This window comes from Eriocheir sinensis, chromosome 11 (genome assembly GCF_024679095.1).
Source record: "Eriocheir sinensis breed Jianghai 21 chromosome 11, ASM2467909v1, whole genome shotgun sequence".
Lineage (NCBI taxonomy): Eukaryota > Metazoa > Arthropoda > Malacostraca > Decapoda > Varunidae > Eriocheir > Eriocheir sinensis.
In genome coordinates, this window is record NC_066519.1 from 10217685 (window position 1) to 10232337 (window position 14653).

General features: G+C 41.9%; 1 long non-coding RNA gene across 1 annotated transcript; it reads right to left on the reverse strand.

Annotated features, from left to right (window-relative positions):
• Window positions 1–3646: 3646 nt before the first annotated feature.
• LOC126996817 (uncharacterized) lies at window positions 3647–12668 on the reverse strand. The gene is made up of 7 exons (XR_007751618.1): window positions 12529–12668; window positions 12064–12247; window positions 10628–10753; window positions 9907–10062; window positions 8695–8881; window positions 5514–5647; window positions 3647–5187 (listed from the first exon to the last, which is right to left on the reverse strand). It is a non-coding gene; the product is annotated as an uncharacterized LOC126996817 (long non-coding RNA).
• Window positions 12669–14653: the final 1985 nt, after the last annotated feature.

Here is a 14653-nt window from a genome sequence, read left to right on the forward strand (position 1 = left end):
CAGGGGTAGTTTTATGACCCTGGTGGTAGTGTGAGTCTTCTCCTGTACCATGAACCTGAAGAAACACTCAATAGAACCCGACTGACCCCCTCTTTGACCTTTAGAAACAGCTGATGTGAGATGCGAGAGTGTTTTATGATACCAACCTATAAAGTCACTGTGAGATCTTGTTTTTAGTGTAAGTGATTTGATAACTTTCTCGTGTCTTTCCTCTCGACATAAAATATAATAGTTTGTGGTTCTTTTTCGTCCCTTATCTTCACAAATTCATGGCAATATTACTTTTTCGATGTGCGTGTGTGTGTGGGGGGGGGGGGTCTCTGTGTGTGCGTGTATGTGTGTGCGTGTGTGTGTAGGAGAGTCCGCTGATTACCTTCAACAAACTTAGGTACGACGAACACACAAAGAAACCGAGGCGTAGCTAATACTGCTTTTGTCAAGTTAGGAAGTAAAGAGAAAACTTGCAGAAGACCGAAAAGTAGCTCAGAAGTTTTTGAGGAGGAGGAGGAAGAAGAGGAGGAGGAGGAGGAGGAGGAGGAGGAAGAAGAGGAGGAGGAAGGAGAAGAGGAGAGAGAGGAGGTGGAGCTTTCAAGTCTCTCGTTTTCTCTTTTTTCTCTTTTCTTCTTTTATCCTCTATCCTCTTATCTATCTATATATCTATTAACCTATACCTCTTTTCTTTCTTTTATTCCATCGCAACTTTCTTCTCGTCTCCTTTCCTCTATCATCCGCAATTTATCTCTCTTTACATCTGTCTATATCTTAAACCATCCATCTATTATTCATTAATCTCTATAACTACCTAACAATGTCTATCTATCCTTGCGTCTCTCTCAATTCCCTGCTTCCTTTTCATCTCCTATCATTTACTATCTATTTCACTCTCTCTTCATCTGTATATCTCAAACCATTCATCTATTCTTCATTAACCTCTATATCTACCTAACACTGCCTTTCTTTCTCTCTTTATATCCCTTTCTCGTCTCCCTCTATCGCTTTCTCAATCTCCTCCACTCAGTCCTTCCATTCGTCTACATTCCCCTGATCATCCATCCATCCGTCTGTCCATTGCTCGGCGTCTATCTACTTATCAGAGTCTCGCGGGGCGCCGGGGGTCGTGTCTTGTCGCTGGGGGTCGCGGGAGGGCGGGAGGGAGGGCCACAGTCACCTTAAGTTATATTCATGACCTCTGGACCCGACCAGTACGCCCCGCCCAATCTCAGCGGCAGATTGGGCGACTCCTGGGCCAAGACGCGGCACTGGGAAGGGAAGGCGAGAGGGAGGGAGTGACTCTGGTGCTGTTTCTTACTGTGTTGTGTTGTTCTTCCTTGTAATGATTTTGGTGTTGATATTAGTGTTATTTCTACGATTATTAGTTGGGTAGATATTTGAGAGGGAAGGCGAGAGGAAGAGACGAAGGAAAGGGATGTTGGTGTCGTTTCTTACTGTGTTGTGCTGTCCTTCCTTCTTCCTTGTAAAATGATTTTGGTGTTGATATTAGTGTTATTTCTACGATTATTAGTTGGACTTGTATGTTTGGGGAGCGAAGGCGAGATTTACATAGATTTTACATAGAAAATCAGACCACACAGACCCCATGGTCCAGACTTGGTGGTCTGTCCTTAAACCTAAGTGATTTTACATTAATCAGAAGACTCCAAAACGTTGCATTTCTACTCTAGTTGATATTAAGTTGAAGGAAGTGACGGTCGAGCTTATTTTTGAAGGAGTCAATCGTGTTACACTGGACCACTGACGGTGGAAGCTTATTCCATTCTCGCACTACAACGTTGGTGAAGAAAAATTTGGTGCAGTCTGAATTTACTTGTCTACATCTGAGTTTTACGCCATTGTTCCTCGTGCGCAAAGTGTCATCGATCATAAACAATGTTGATCTGTCTACATTCGTGAAACCATTAAGTATTTTAAAACATTCGATCAGTTTTCCTCGGAGGCGACGTTTCTCAAGAGAGAACATGTTAAGGGTAGAAAGCCTTTCTTCGTAGGATTTGTTGCGCAAGGAAGGGATCATTTTCGTTGCCCGGCGCTGAACACCTTCTAATTTAGGGAGGGGGTGACTCTGGGGCTGTTTCTTGTTGTGTTCATCTGTTCTTCCCTGTTCCTCTTACTGGTCTTGGTGTTGTTATTACTCGTAGTGTTATTTATATCATTATTATTTGGACTTGTAGGTTTGGGAAGGGACTGCGAGAGGGAGAGACGAGGGAAGGGGTGACTCTGGTGCCGTTTTTTGTTGTGTTGTTATGCTTTCTTTATATTATTCCTGTTCTTGTTCTTGGTGGTGTCAGTGTAGAAAAGTGTAGAAAAAAAGGCCAGTTAATCGCTGCTCCTGATAATGACAGAAGTAGAGAGTAGCCAAAAGAGAGGTCAATTTCGGGTGGAGAGATGTCTTGGTATACTCTGAGAATGCTTGTCGTGATAATTTTTTAGGGAGGCGTTCGTGAGTCCAGCGCGTGATCGGACCGTGGTGAATTGCTCCTCTGCGAAGGTATATTAGTCTTCTGCCTCAGTTCATGCGCTTAAAGTTGTGTTCTATCCAATAAGAGGCGGGAAATATGCTTTAATTAATAACGTGGAACACTCTCACTCTAACCCATTCTCTTTAAACACCGACGCACAAGCCTTCTAACCAATTATTCACACATTACTACTATTACCATTAATATTATCACCATTAATATTATCACCATTAATATTATCACTACTGTCCTCATTAGTATCACTCACCATTCTCTCTCTTCGCAGCGCCCCCTTGAATGATGGAGAGGCGAGCGTTACTGACCCGAGCATAGATACACTGAGGGCTTGCATCATCCTACCTGCCTGATCCTTGCCGCTCTGGTCTCAGCCTCCCTCGGGTAATCAAGCGATGCACTGGACGGCCGGGCTCGGAGTGTTGCTGTTCCCCTTACCTGATTCTGCTAACGGTGGTGGTGTTGGGTGAACCTTACGTGAGGCGAAGTATTTGATTCTGCTATTGGTGGTGGTGTTGGGTGACCCTTATACGAGGTTAAGTATATGTGGTTTTGTTTTCGAGGAGTATTATTTGTATTCCTGTAACTTAATGCTTTCATGAGGGGAGTATCAAGCCTCTCCATTAGATTTTGGTCTTTTGGTCATCTTGATATAACAGTAGAGTTTTTCTGTTTAATCTTTTTGTCTGAGCTGCCTCCTTAATGTGAAGAGGTCGAGGCTGTGGACTTGAGGGCATTTATTTGTTTTGATGAAGCGTGTCAAATTATCAGTTATGCAATCATTCACGGATTCTTTCTCCTTTCATTGCTTTGCAGGTGGAAAGCGAATCTGGAAGGCTAATTCGACATCCTGAAGTCTTAGATGTTCTCCTGAGAGCTGTCAAGTCACTCGCAATATGTCTAAGGTGACTCAAACTTCACCAAAGATGTCACTGTGTAGTCAGCAAAACAGTATGCATCACACTGTACGTATGTTTTGATTTTCGTTATTTTTTTATAATCAATTTACATACAGCAGTAACAAGGATCAATAAACTTTCATAGATAACACATATATTAGTAGTCAACTTGTGTGTACTATGTAAGCTTTGATTTTCGTTATTTTTTCATCAGTTTGCATACAGCAGTAACAAGGATCAATAAACACTTCCATAGATACACTAGTATATGTATTAGTAGTAAACTTGAGTACAATATAAAAGTATAGTATATGTATTATTAGTAGCAAACTCGAGTACAATATAAAAGTACGTAATAAACTTATCTATATCGGCAACCCAGCCAGGACTCTAGTCCCTAGCGCAGTGCAAGCCTCGCCTGTACGGAGTTTAAAAGGGTACAGACTCACCCTGTCTCGCCCAGCCTCATCTTCACTGGGGGTAACCATGTCTTTAATTTACCCCGGCACAGGCCTGTCACCAAAACCTGTGCCTGGGTAGATTAGACGTAGTTACCCCCCAGTCGAGATGAGGTTGGGTCGGGCAGGGTGTGTCACTTTCGACCCCGTGCAGCTGCAAGTGGTTCAAGTCCTGGCTGGGTAGACTGAACAACACACTCCTTAGTTTGTTCTTTTCTGGAATGATGATGGTGTAGTCTGAAAACAGTTATCTAGCCTGTTTACAGTTATAATCTAAAATTTGGTTCAGCACAAGCCTCGCCTGTATGGAGGTTAAAAGTGAGACTAGCCCAGCCTCATCTTGACTGGGGGTAACAACGTCTTTGATCTAGCCCGGCACAGGACCGTCGTCAAGACCTGTGCCGGGTTATACTAGACGTAGTTACCCCCTGAGATGAGGTTGGGTTGGACAGGCCGAGTCTCAACTTAAACCCCCGTACAGGCGAGGCAGATGCATGGGGCAAGATTGGTTCTGGCTGGGTTAACCCGACTCGTATTAGTTAGGCTTAATCTTGTATGACGCTGAAGGGAACAGTCTAAAATCAAACTAATCTAGCCTGCTTGCGCTTACAGTCTAAAATTTGGAGCTTTAGTATTGAAATTAGAAAAAATATGTACGGATGGCTAAAACAATATCCAGCATCCATGGGTCGGTTGAATAGAATTTGAGCAAAACCAATGTAGCCTTTGTGTTGTTGGTAGGAGAGTACCAGTGGACGCTCTACCCTTGGTACCCCCTAACCAACACAACACATGCCCATAGATTTTGTTCCAATTCTCTTCAATCAATCCATGTGAGGTGTTTGATATTATTATAGCCGACTATACCTGTACAAATTAAAAGTACTTAATAAACTAATCTAGAGCTCTTAAAATTACTAAGATAAAACTATCCTCATTCCACTTAAAATTACCCTCCACAGATAATGAAAGCAAACTCATAAAAGATATCGATGGCAAAAACTGAGTACGCTTCCTTCAGTTTCTTTACCGTATTAAGATTAAAGGCAAACCACTTAAACATTAGCAAAATCTTATAAAACTATGCCTCTTCCACTTTAAAATGTTGACCATCATTCTAAGCCTTAAGAACTGTAATATTAATCTAAAAGAACCTGTATAAGGCGAGTCTAAAATACTTCCACTTCTGTTGACTGATATGGTTGATGTCAGTCTTGTCGGAGAGCAGAACTCATCGCACACGAGCTGGTCGCATGAGGCAGCAAGGTGACGTTGTGAGCAGCGAGTGGTGTGCTTGCGATACAGGCGTGGGGCAGCGGCGAGGTGGTGTCCGGCCCTCTGGGGGAGAACAAACACTTTAGTGGTAAAGTTACTTAATGAAGAATATTTGTAAGGTTTAAATGGTTAAGCCCTAAAGTGTACCATATGCAAGATCAATATGTTCATTAACGTTGCCAATTTATCAAAGCTATTTAGTTTTATATAAGTAGAAAGAAATTTGTTTTAGTATTTTTATAATGCAATAATCTATCAATGTCTTATAAACTTTGTAAGACCTTATAAATCAAAGCTATCGTTAAGGTAACATGGTATAATTATCGTAATTGTGAAAAATAACTGGAATATATATATCGCAGAAAATGACCCAAAATGTGTTATCTTACCATTACAACTTGTTGGTATTGGTCTTCCGCTCTTGCCGTCCAGTCCCCGGTCACACCAGGAGGGGCGGGCCACGCCAGCATGACGACCGCCTCACCCGATGACTTATGGAGACTTCAGACAGTTGTTGACTATCCTAAAAAGAATCATTAATATATTTGAATGATATCCTATTAAGGTGTATAAAGTTGATACATTAGAAACTCAACTTTAACTCCCATTATTATCCTTTATGAACTTTATTTGTATAATTTGCATATTCAAACTTTATTAATACCCTAACCATCTAATCAACGTTCATGGCCGCTAAACTGTCCTTTTAAGAATGATTACTCTGTATATATAAATTTACAATAAAAATCTCAAACACCCTTTTTAACCACCCTAACCTACAAACATCACAGCCTCAGCCTATCACTGCACCTCCAATGAAAAGGCTACCGAGGGCTCAACAACAGGAGTGAATTCAAGGCTAAGAAAACGAATACAAACAAATGCTTACACTGGGTTACAAAAGGCAAGGAGTTACTGCAGGGGGGAAGGAGAGAGAAGAGTGAAGAATAGAAGTGGATAGTGGATTCTCGCCTCCCTGACATGCTGCATAAATTAATCCACACAAACTTTTGCTCCTTCAACCAGCGCTCTCTACATCAGCCTTGTTATACCGTACACACATTTACACATAGTTACGCACCCCGACCCTTTCTAAAGCTCTCACTACCTTCCCGACACACTTAGAAACGCCTCGACACAGCTACGCACCTTTGAGCCTGCCCGTGTAATCTCAGCACTGTAATCTCGGCCGCCCGGAGTTCTATCGCTTCAAGTCTCGCGCGGACTGCCAGGCGAAGCGAGGTAGCCGTGAGGGTCGGCAAAATCACTACCGGGTTGGGCGATTCGAACAGCTGAATCTCTGAACGACGCGCTTGGATAGTTGATAGAATTGCCAGATTGCCAGGAACTAAAGTTTAATGGGAGACTAAAATGTAATACCGTGGCAGCCTTACTTTTTTATATGGATTTTGTGGAATATTGAAGAGGTGTTACATATCGTATACTGAATAAGTGAACGAAGAGACTCGACAGTAGTTAGATTATCGAACATAACGAGAGATTCTGCTGTAAGAGTTTAATAGGAGATTTAAATTAAATACTGTACAAGGTGTTAACTACAATTTATATGACCTAGGTAATATTAAAATGGTAACAGACATAGTATACTTAATCTGTAAACGCCGAGATTGAGCAGGAGTTATAATTATCGAGAACAATAATTGATGTTCAGAGGCACTACATAATAACCTTGAGGCAAAATAATTATAAAACTTTAGTTCAGCACATAGATTGAGCATTTGATAGCGGTTACTCTTATATTAAAGCATCGCCATTCAGCACACATTTTAAGCGTTGGACAGCTGTTACAATCACGATCCCTTACGCCGTCCCCCTCTTCATCTTCCTAAAGTGACATTTCGGCCCATAAACTATCGCTATAACTTCCTTCAACGCAGATATTGTTTGTGTTGGATACCTGCTAATATATATAACATGATTTAGCGCAGACTGTAAGCGTTGGACAGCTGTTACAATTACGATCCCTCACCCCGTCCCCCTCTTCATCTTCCTAAAAGTGACATTTCGGCCCATAAACCACCGCTATAACTTCCTTCAACACAGATTTTGTTTGTGTTGGATACCTGCTAATATATATAACATGATTTAGCGCAGATTGTAAGCGTTGGACAGTTGTTACAATCACGATCCCTCACCCCATCTCCCTCATCTTCGCAACGTGACTATTTTGGCCCGTAAACCATCGCCGGGGCACGCGCGGACATTTTCACACTTTACTCCGGGATAAATCTACGCCGGGAATTGCTGACAGCGTGACGTTACTGCGCGGCGAGGAATTGCTTTCAGGCGCGGCGTTATTGGCTGAAAAATAGGGGCTCTAAAAATAAAACTCGCGGAATGTTGCTGCATGGTTTTCCAGCGGCGCGCGGGGCCCAGCGAGCGAGGCGGAGTAGTGTGTTTTTTGCACGCGAGGAGCAGCGAGTGGGGAGCGAGGGTCCGACGCCTTGCACGGGCCTGTTCTCTGACCTACCTCACCTGGATGCTTATTAATTACCTTGACACCTTGGACGATCACACCTGTACTCCTTATATACTTATACTAATGTGCATCATGCGAGTACGACAGGTAGATAAATGTTTGCAGAGTAACAAAAATTAATGAAGAGATAAAAGGGAAAATGGTTTGAGGATTAAGTAATGAAAGAACGAACATCCATATACTTATAAATACGGGCATGTTAAGGATGGCACAAGTGGTTAAGGGTTCGCATACTACCAAAAGTGAACCATCGAGTGTCATATGTGTATTTAATGAAGTCAAATGGATTCTAAACTACTCTAGCAGCCTTTACTATATGAAAAAAGGGGAAACGTTAGCATAGAGAACCCAGCCCACGGTCACGCGAGTATTGCAAATAGTTAAAAGGGTTGGGTAGTAAGAAAAGTTAACCATCAAAAGGATATAAACGCACGGATACTAAACTAAACTGGAAATCTATACAGTATGCTAAAAGGGAAAAAAGTTAACAGAGAACCCAGCCCACGGTCACGCGAGTATTGCAAATAGTTAAAAGGGTTGGGTAATAAGAAAAGTTAACCATCAAAAGGATATAAACGCACGGATACTAAACTAATCTGGAAATCTATACAGTATGCTAAAAGGGAAAAAAGTTAACAGAGAACCCAGCTCACAGTCACACGAGTATTGCAAATAGTTAAAAGGGTTGGGTGGTAAGAAAAGTTAACCATCAAAAGGATATAAACGCACGGATACTAAACTAATCTGGAAATCTATACAGTATGCTAAAAGGGAAAAAAGTTAACAGAGAACCCAGCTCACGGTCACACGAGTATTGCAAATAGTTAAAGGGTTGGGTAGTAAGAAAAGTTAACCATCAAGAGGGTACGAAAGCACGGATACTAAACTAATCTGGAAACCTATACGATATGAAAAAAAGGAAAAAAAAACTAAGAGATCCCAGCCAACAATCATGCGAGTATTGTAGGAGGAAATAAGCTGTCAATAAGTTAAGCAAGTATGGACACTCATAATACCGATTAGCGTATAAACTGTACAGAAACAGCACCCAAAGTATGCGATTCTCTTACCACTTAAAAAATCCTCGTTCTCGTCCTCAGCCATTTCCGTGTCCACGCCAAGTCGTCATGCTAGGAGAGCTTCTTTGGGATTCGAGTTTCCACATTACCGTCTCAATAGTACTCCCACACTTGCACGGAATAACGCGCGAGTCCATCTTATCACAGTTATGTCCAGCACCGTCTTCACCAATCCTCGCTGAAACAGATTACAGCAAGAGGTTTTCGTGTATGTGGCAATCCTTATTATTCACTTTGCATGTTTTAAAGTTCACGTATTTTCTTTGCATATACTGAAGTTCATGAAATTGGGATAGCAAATAGGGGTGTTCGGATATATGATAATCCTTGATATTTTCTTCGCATATCCTGAACCTGACTTATTTTCTTTGCATAAGCAGAAGGTCATGAAATTGGGATATCAAACAGTTACAGTGAAGTAGATTCAAACTGCTATATCAGGTTCCGTAAATGACAATCTTGTGCTCTTCGTATTTACGTGTTTATGAAATTTGAAGTGCTCCTTATTTATGTGTTTATGAAATTTGAAGTGCTCCTTATTTACGTGTTTATGAAATTTGAAGTGCTCCTTATTTACGTGTTTATGAAATTTGAAGTGCTCTTTATTCACGTGTTTATGAAATTTGAAGTGCTCCTTATTCACGTGTTTATGAAATTTGAAGTGCTCCTTATTTACGTGTTTGTGAAATTTGAAGTGCTCCTTATTTACGTGTTTATGAAATTTGAAGTGCTCCTTATTTACGTGTTTATGAAATTTGAAGTGCTCCTTATTTACGTGTTTATGAAATTTGAAGTGCTCCTTATTTACGTGTTTATGAAATTTGAAGTGCTCCTTATTTACGTGTTTATGAAATTTGAAGTGCTCCTTATTTACGTGTTTATGAAATTTGAAGTGCTCCTTATTTACGTGTTAATAAAATTTGAAGTGCTCCGGTCAATTTTTTTTTTTTTTTTTTTTACAGCAAGGGAGACAGCTCAAGGGCACGAAGCAAAAACAAACAAAAACGCCGAACTCTCGTGCTTCAACAAACGCAAACAGAAAAATGGCCAAAATAAAAAATAAATATAAATAAAAAAAATGAAAAATTATGTACCGGATCTCTGGAAGCTACATACATCCTTCAAAAGCTCTTTCCTATGAACTAAACCGTAGCTATTGGACCCTGGCAAGCTTCTGTATCGATCGGAGGCACCCACACTCACCAGGAAGAAGATGAGGATGACCCACCCATAGAAGAAGGGAATCATCTCGCACACCTTCAGCACGTGGTCCACAGCGATCCCCACCTGGCACAAGAGGAAGATGAACGCTCTAATGCCACTCAGGTAGATAGAGCGGTAGGATCCTCGGGGAGCATCCTGGAAAGAATAAAGAAATGGGTAACTCTGTACTTAAAGGCGATAGAAACGTATTAGAAAGCCCACTGTTCACCATCCAATCCAAGAAAATGACAGCCCCGGTTCGCGTATTTCCCTTCTCTGTACGGGTAAGTAGCGCCTATATACTCTTTAACAAGGCAAGTTAGGTTAGGTTAAGGTTTAGTGTCATTTAGCGTAATTTTGAGAAGGAAACAGAATCAGAGTATTTCCCAGAGCGCCCAGTGGCTAGTCTTGAAGCTACAGCCGTGCATCTTCACTCAGGAACCACATACCCATAAAGAGATTGAGAATATGCCCCCGGTTCATCATTGTACCTCCACCAAACAGGGCGAGCTAACACACACACAAAATTACGAATACTAAGAATACTAACACATGAAGGTTACACTTGAAGGTTGTAAGCCAGAGGAGAGAACTCAGGAGATATAGACTTTCCTCTCTACCACTGAAACTTTCCTCTCCCCCCACTGAAACTTTACTCTCCCCCCCACTGAAACTCTAATGACTATACAACTGCCGAAAAAGATGGACGCTTAACACACACCTTCGTTGGTCTCTCGGACTGTCCGAGGACACGAAAGTTGACCAGCAAACCGAGGATGTGCACCACCACCACCACCACCACAGCGAGCATAAACAACCGCCTCGCAAACCGCACTAATCCCTCCACCTGCAGAAAAAGATAAAAGGGAATATTGTAGCGTTTATTAGGGATGTATATAATTGTTTTTCGTTGTCACATTAGAGGTTATAACAAGAACACTAAAGCCCAGACAAAGGTAATATTGTAGCGTTTATGACTTATATAATATTGTTTGTTGTTGATTCTTGCATTATATTCACAAGGTTATTAAAAGGCCACTACAGCCCAGTTGACCTTCCCCTGAAATCCTTATAACCTGTCAAAATCTTCTCTCGCTATGATTAACCCGTCTATGATTATTGTTATTACCTCGCCGTTGTAGCTAATGGGATTCTACTTCGTGCACTTAACTGAATTACACTATAGCAAGAGTTAAAGCTAATACCAGTGAAATTGAACTAGAACCAGCGATATTAATAACTGCGACTTGGTATTCTAATTCGTTCCCGCAAGATGAATTAAAACGAGTGAAGTCAACGAGTGAAATTGACGAGTGAAATTGACGAGTGAAATTGACGAGTGAAATTGACGAGTGAAATTGACGAGTGAAGTCAACGAGTGAAATTGACGAGTGAAGTCAACGAGTGAAATTGACGAGTGAAGTCAACGAGTGAAATTGACGAGTGAAGTCAACGAGTGAAGTCAACGAGTGAAGTCAACGATTGAAGTCAACGAGTGAAGTCGACGAGTGAAGTCAACGAGTGAAGTCAACGAGTGAAGTCAACGAGTATAATTAAAGAGTATCGGGGAGTGTACTAGACCAAGCCTTCAAAACACACAAACTAACGCAGGAACTAAATATTTCTTACACTAGTCTGCCCACAACTCAAATTTCTTAACCAGTCTCTACTTAAGTCAATTTCTAAACTAGTCTCCCTTCACCTCACATTTCTTAAATAATCTCGAACTGAAACCATCAGTAACTATTTCTCACACTAGTCTACCCGAACTCAAATCTCTTAACCTGTCTATATTTAACTCAATTTCTAAACTAGTCTCCCTTCAACTCACATTTCTTAACTAATCTCTAACTGAAACCTTTCCTAACTATTTCTTCAACTAGTCTACCCAGAACTCAAATCTCTTAACCAGTCTCTACTTAACTATTTCTGAAGTATAGTCCCCCTTTAACTCATATTTCTCAATCACTCATATTTCTCCCTTTCACTCACATTTCTCAACTAATCACTCATATTTCTCAACCAATCCCGCCTTAACTCACATTTTTCATAACTACGTAATTTCCCAACAGCAAAAACCTAGAAGTCATCTCCCCTTCATTCAAAGCACAGGACTCACCTTGCGCATCTCCCCTTCATTCAAAGCACAGGACTCACCTTGCGCTTCATAGAGTGATAAAAACACAGCTGACGGACTTCCACGGGCTCTTCGTCAAGGTCATCAATAGTCGCGGTGTCGGCACGTCGGCGGCGGGCGTCTCCCTGCTCGGCCATATCGGTGTAATAGCGAGGGGCTTCGACGTCACCAGAACTGGCCCCGGTATACATCTCCAGCAATGGCCTGAAAGAAATAACGCCTTGGATTGGTATGGTGAATGGCTATTACTCATCCTACGCCTGTTATGGTAGATACTAGAGGTTATTATTAAAGTACAGCGTTATCATTTGAAACACCTATTACATATTAGAATTACCCTCAACGCTAAACATCTCCAGCAATGGCCACTGACACTGTACACAAACCACTATAGCTACGTGAACCTAACCCTCGCTAATATATATATATACACCCTTCCACCACCCTGGCACTATATAATACCTAAAACACACACATGCATATACCTTGCGTCCAATCGTGTAATTTCTATAGCCCTGGAGTCCTTCTCTGGCAGTCTAGCGCCCTCCTTCCCCTGGTATCCGCTTCGTACTGACTGATAGCTTGCGGAAAGGGAGGTCTGATGTTAAACTCCGGGTTCCGTATGTTTCGAAGCAGTGAATGCGGTAGTTGAGTGTTGGGCAGGGTTCCCACTATCTCGCTTTGTTTTATGGCCTCCCTGATGACTTTATTCCTTACATTGTGCCCCGAGGTCGTAAGGTGGCTGGATATTATGAGGTAAATACTTTCCTCGGGTCATAAGCAGAGGATTGTCGGAGAAAACGTAATAGTGGGAGCCCCGCCTGAGATCAAACTACATGAATGAGGAAAAGAGTGGACAAGTTAAGTATAATGAATGAGAGACTTTGAGAATGTAAAATACTTTCTCAAACGATGCAGTTAACTACTAAATCGTATTACCATGAATGAGACAATTGATGGCTCTTGTGTTATGATATAGTGGTTTTAAAAGGATATTATATACAACTTACAATCCTTTCTCAGATGCTGCTGTTAAGTACTAGATCGAATTACCATGAATGAGACAAGTGGATGGCTCTTGTGTTATGATATCGTGGTTTTAAAAGGATATCATATACAACTTACAATCGTTTCTCAGATGATGCAATGCAGAACTAGATCGAATTGCTATGAATGAGGAAGGAGTGAATGACCTTTGTGCAGTGGTTTCTATGCTTTTGAAGGTTATGTTATTATTTCATGGAACACATTCTGAGCTTATGAGAGTGAGAGAGTGTGTTCGATCCATATAGATTTATGTGTTTGTATTGCTCTTTATTTAATGTTATGCGAACCGATTATTTTTGGGTCCCACACGAATCACTCAAGCTAACCAATCTGCCATCCTTCCTTCCCTCCCTCTCTCTCTGTCTCTCCCTTTCTCTTCGCCTCTCTTCCTCTTTCCTCACTTTTTTTGCATTCTTCATGAGGGAACGTCTTGTGAACCGATTATTTTTGCTTCCCATACGAATCACTCATGCTAACCAAACTGCCTTACCTCCCTCCCTCTCTCTCTTTCTCTCCCTTTCTCTTCGCCTCTCTTCCTCCTTCCTCACTTTTTTGCATTCTTCATGAGGGAACGTCCTGTGAACATATCTTTGCCTCCCATAAAGTAATCCATATTCCTACTGAACCAACTCCTCTCCCTTCCCTTCCTCTCTCCACAAACTCACCCTCTCTTTCTCTCTCCCTCCCTCCTTTGCCTCTCTCTCTCTCTCTCTCTCTCTCTCTCTCTCTCTCTCTTCGCGTTCCCCTTCCCACAAACATTCCCTCTCTCTCCTTCTCTCTCCCCTCTCCCTCTCTCCATCTTCCCATTAACACAAACGCATCCACTCTCCCTTCCCTTCCCTCTCTCCCTCCTTCTCTCTCTAGTTATCGTTCCCATTCCCACCAATCTCATCACTCTCCCTCTCTCCTCCCTTCCTCCCTCCCCTTCCCTTTTCCTCCTCTTTCGTTCTTTATTCCTATTTCCACAAACTTATCCGTATTTCTTCTCTTCCTCCGCCACCTTCTCCAACATTCCTTGCTCCCATTCCCACGAGCCGACACACGGTCCCACCATTCCTAGCAATCTATTCCTGTCTTGTTCCTGTTTCTCTAGCTAGCCTGACCTTTCCTTTCCGTCTCCTATTCCCAGCATTTTAACGAACCCCTCCCGTCTCCCTATTCCTTTAACTTCTCTTGATCCCATTCCCGGCAACTTAACACACATTCCCATCCTTCGTAAATACCCATTCCTTTCTCGTTCCTATTACCACAAGGTTACCCATTCCTTCCTTTCTACCATTTCCCCAGACCTTACCTATCCTCTACCCATCCTTCCTATCCATTCCTTCCTTGCTTCCACTACTTAATAACTCACACTCCAATCTCATTCCTTATCCATTTCTTCCTTGTTACCCATTCCCTAAAACTCACACCCTCACTCCTGTCTCCCTATTCCTTTAACCTTTCCGGACCCCATTCCCAATAACTTCACCTACATTCCCACCATTCCTAGATACCCAGTCCTTCCTTGTCCCCATTCCCATAACCTCACCCATATTACCAGCTTACTTCGTATACCCATTC